This window comes from Macrobrachium rosenbergii, chromosome 19 (genome assembly GCF_040412425.1).
Source record: "Macrobrachium rosenbergii isolate ZJJX-2024 chromosome 19, ASM4041242v1, whole genome shotgun sequence".
Classification (NCBI taxonomy): domain Eukaryota; kingdom Metazoa; phylum Arthropoda; class Malacostraca; order Decapoda; family Palaemonidae; genus Macrobrachium; species Macrobrachium rosenbergii.
This window is the reverse complement of record NC_089759.1, coordinates 16,844,157-16,849,156: the sequence shown is the minus strand read 5'-3', so window position 1 is coordinate 16,849,156 and position 5,000 is coordinate 16,844,157. Positions and strand designations below refer to the sequence as shown.

The following is a 5,000-nucleotide window of genomic DNA, read 5'->3' as shown; positions in this document are numbered from 1 at the left end:
ACGAGAGGTGAGAAAGTCAGTCTGTCCGTCTCCCTACTCTGAAATCTGATTTAGAATTCATTTCCCACCAGCAACGTTTCCTGGGGTCTCTTTGTATCTGACTCAGAGATGACTCAAGTAAACGCCTACCACCTGCAAATAATAGGAAAGAGAAAAATGGAGGGGGAGGGGTTTAAAAAGGGAATGTGGAGGTGGAAGGGTGTGAGGGGGGGGAGGTAGATGGTTAGGTAAGGCGATTATGTTTAGTGCTGTGAAAAGACAAAGCGGCTTAAGACAGACTATGATGAAGGAAAGAACAGGGCATAAAAGCCTCGGCAAGATATCGTGCGAGGTGGGAAAGGTTGAGGTTAAAAATACTGAGGCTGGAAATGTTTCAGGTTGAAAAGGTTGAGACTGATAATGTTTCAGGGTGAGAATGTTGAGGCTGAAAATGTTTCAGATTGAGAAGGTTGAGGTTGGAAATGTTTCAGGTTGAAAAGGTTGAGGCTGAAAATGTTTCAGGTTGAGAATGTTGAGGCTGAAAATGTTTCAGGTTGAGAATGTTGAGGCTGAAAATGTTTCAAATTGAGAAGGCTGAGGTTGGAAATGTTTCAGGTTGAAAAGGTTGAGGCTGAAAATGTTTCAGGTTGAGAATGTTGAGGCTGAAAATGTTTCAGGTTGAGAATGTTGAGGCTGAAAATGTTTCAGGCTGAGAATACTGAGGCTGTAAATGTTTCAGGTTGAAAAGGTTGAGGCTGAGAATACTGAGGCTGTAAATGTTTCAAGTTGAAAAGGTTTTGAGGCTGAAAATGTTTCAGGTTGAGAATACTGAGACTGTAAATGTTTCAGGTTGAAAAGGCTCAGCTTGAAAACATTAAAGTTACAAAAAAATTATGCTAAAAATAAAATGACTGAAATAAATAATGTTGAAACTGAAACACACCGAGGCTGACAATTAAGAATGGAAATGCTGAGTTTAAAAAAGTATTGGAGCTCCAAAAAGAGAAACAGCCATGCCTTCAAATTAAACCAATGCCAACTGCAAATTTTGAATACTGGCGAATGTAAGTACCTACTTAGCAATACGTCAATGCAACAATACTGCAATGGGGCCACTTGGTAAATATAGCAATGAAACGATACTGCAATATGGCTGTTATAATTGTATCCCCCTGACATGATTTGATTCGTAGAAGTAAGTGATTTTGGAACGCTGGGTTAAAGGTGATATCCCATTAATATCTCGCTTCGTCTCTCTCTCTCTCTCTCTCTCTCTCTCTCTCTCTCTCTCTCTCTCTCTCTCTCTCTCTATATATATATATATATATATATATATATATATATATATATATATATATATGTGTGTATAATATACTCCTTTTAAACAGATTTTTCTGAAATTAACGAAATTAAGACGATGAAACGAGCAGGTGAATCGATCAACGGAAGAGGAAAATAAAGAAAAATGTTTAAAAAAACTTGAGAATTAATCTAAAAGACTGATAAAGATAAAACACAATCTCTTTCAAGGTCGTCTGCACCAATCGACCAGCAATGTAAAAAAAAAAATCCTTTAATTTCACTAACAGATAAACTGGATCTGACCTGATCTGAAATGGCCTTTTTCTTGTTTTTCCTCCCATAATTTATATAAATTTTTCTTGTTTTTCCTTCCATAATTTACATAAATTTTTCTTATTTTTCCTCCCATAATTTACATAAATTTTTCTTGTTTTTCCTCCCAAATTTACATAAATTTTTCTTGTTTTTCCCCCCATAATTTACATAAATTTTTCTTGTTTTCCTCCCATAATTTACATAAATTTTTCTTGTTTTTCCTCCCATAATTTACATAAATTTTTCTTGTTTTTCCTCCCATAATTTACATAAAAATTATGTCCCACCCTACCAGTCTGGTAAAAAGTTCTGTTCTATCCCAGTCTTAAAAAATCAAAACGCATATTGAAGTCTTCGTATTCATATACTTAATGTTCTTCAGGACTGTACCACTCAGACGCACAAACACACACTCACGCCCACACGCACACACACACACACACGCGCGCGCGCAAATTTAATAAACACCCACGTTTTGAAAATGATTGGATTTCCGAATGGTCCATGAACAGGAATTAAACCAAATTGCGTGTAGCGATTACCTGATGGTTTGGGCCGCAGATACGTATACACACTTTTATTTTGTAAGCTCGGTATTTATGTTATGGTTCACACATTTCCTGTGCAACATAGAACCGCTATTATAGATGCAAAATACAAGTGCAAATAGCTTTTCTGCTTCCGGAAACAATCCCGGTGTAATTCCACAGACGCATTTTCACCGGAAGAGGAAAGTTATGCGTTTAATTTTCACATCTGAAAGCATCCTATGTGCACAAATTTTTATACTGCCCGATATCCAAATTGAATATTAAGAAACAATATCACTGAATGCTTTTTAAAATTACACGCATGAATCTACGTTTATGACGTTGTTCTTTATGGAATGATATAATATATAGTAGGGCAGCAACAGTTCTCAGTTTTTTGTGATCCATTTTTCACTTACTTTTCTTTTGCAAAGCGGCAGTGACTCCCTCGACCTAAAAAAAAAAAAAAACAAGCTTCCAGTAGCCAAGAAAACAAAAGCCTCCATTGTTCATAATAACAAAAAGTTCCCTGTGCCCTTGAAAAACGAACGCCTTCAGATGTAATGAGAACAAAAGTCTAAAATACAAAGGCATTAATATAAAGGCCGTCTGTGACCACAAAATTAAGACCACAAAACCAAGTACTGGCCACCAGAACAAGTCTTCGTTGGTCACGAAAACAACTCTTTCAGTTGCTACAAAACGAAGGCCTTCAGAAGGGAAACAAATGCTTTCACTGACCACAAAATAAACTGCAAGCAAAGCAATATTTTCAGCCACTTCAAATTCGTAGACAACAGAGTAATACCTTTGGTGACCACAAAACCAGCGGCCACCAGAGTGAAACAATATCTGTGGTGGATACAAACAAAACAATATGGTAGCCACAAAAAAGAAAATATGTCTGACCTACTAGATTTCTTTCTATTTCACTTCTATTCACACCAGCGCAGTGCCAAGGGACAGGGCAAATGGCATGGTCTCATTCCATTCAACTTAGAGAGAGAGAGAGAGAGAGAGAGAGAGAGAGAGAGAGAGAGAGAGAGAGAGAGAGAGAGAGAGAGAGAGAGAGACCTATTCTTCAATGGAAGTTCTAAACATTGTAATGAATCGTATTCCTTAATCTAGGAGCGAATCTGCTAAGAAATTTATAAGAGAGAGAGAGAGAGAGAGAGAGAGAGAGAGAGAGAGAGAGAGAGAGACTTTCTATTTTGAAATAGGGGCTCTAAAGATCGTAATGGATCATATTCCTAAATCTAGGAACGAATCTAATAAAAATTTATATTATAACGTAACGATCAAAGTCAACCTGCTTTAATTAATGCAATGCATTTACCTATTTACCTAGACCTACACTAAGAGAGGAACAAATACTTATCAAGGGCTGAATCAATGGAAGCTGAATTAATGAGAATACATACTACTGAATTAAATCACAGGAAAGCACAAGCAACACTTACAGTCTATTGTTTCAGGAAAACCTTTATATCTACACGGGAGATCTTGAAGATCCTAAAAATTGAGAAACAAAAAATTAGACTCTTCACTGGCAAAATATTAAGTAGTATATATCCGCACATAAACTTCGCAATATTCACGTGTGAAATTAAGACCACCAAATATTTTGATATTTTTACAAATTCAAAATATAATGTTATTGTAACACATTTCAGACTGAAAATTCAAGGATAAAAAAAAAAAAAATAGAATTGTTGGGTTAAGCGGAATGTTGGCGGGTGACCGTCCTTAGATATCAACTGTTTTTGGCATATAACCTCTGTCATCGGTAAGGCCGGTTAATCCTTCCTTTAGCTCATCAAAATAGTCTGTGGTAGGCACAATGTGATACCTGGCCTCGCCAATTCATTGCTTTTCTTTCGAGAAACATACAAGTACCCAATCGAGGCACCACAGAAATCCATTAAACCGTTTAAGAAGAGTTTTGTTGATAAGGTTGGCGTGACATAACTAGCGGATCCAGAAAAATTTCATGGGGGTGGGCATTAATTTTTTCACATTATACATACATACATACATACATACATACATACATACATACATACATACATACACATATATAAATGTGTGTGTATATATATATATATATATATATATATATATATATATATATATATATATACGTAATTATTTCTATAATAGATTTTTTATTTTTTTCCTATTTTTATATTTCTCATTTATGTTATTATTATCTAAATCTTCAATATTATTATTTTGTCATTATTTTTCATGGAGGGGGCACGTGCCCCGGTGCCACCCCACCCCCTAGATCCGCTAGTGCTACTTGACATTATTAATAAACCACGTATCTAACCACATAATATTATCATCCAGCTCAACCAAGCCGACTAGCAGGCTAGCCATATAGTAAACATGACATTACCGACGGAACTGACTTTGAAATAAAAATATATAAGCAGTCAACGCATAACATCATCCCTTCACTCCGAAAGACACTCTGATAAACAAATAAAAATAAAAATAAAAATAAAAAAATTAAACAAGAGCAACGAAATGTTTCTAATCATGATTTCATGGTGATGGCGTCATTTCATGGAATCCTCTTGCATGCATGAAGTAAATAATCCAATCAGGGAGCTAAATAGGCCGCTGATTGCCATCGCTATGCCATTAAAGCCTAATTACCTCTATAATCGAACCAATTGGCACCAGAAGGGAAAACGTTGACGGCAGATGGAAAATCGTAGGCCTTTGCAGGACATGTGGAGCTATTATTATTATTATTATTATTATTATTATTATTATTATTATTATTATTATTATTATTATTATTATTATTATTATTATTAAAAAATTTCATACTGTAGTAGCATGAGTCCTGAAATGGAGAAACAA

General features: G+C 35.4%; 1 long non-coding RNA gene across 1 annotated transcript in view; it reads right to left on the bottom strand.

Moving 5' to 3' along the window:
- Nucleotides 1-5,000, bottom strand: part of LOC136848650 (uncharacterized) — a 374,840-nt gene that overhangs the window by 73,752 nt on the left and 296,088 nt on the right. Inside the window, exon 3 of the long non-coding RNA XR_010856080.1 lies at nt 3,587-3,638. This is a non-coding gene — a long non-coding RNA (uncharacterized lncRNA). The remainder of the gene's footprint in view (nt 1-3,586; nt 3,639-5,000) is intronic.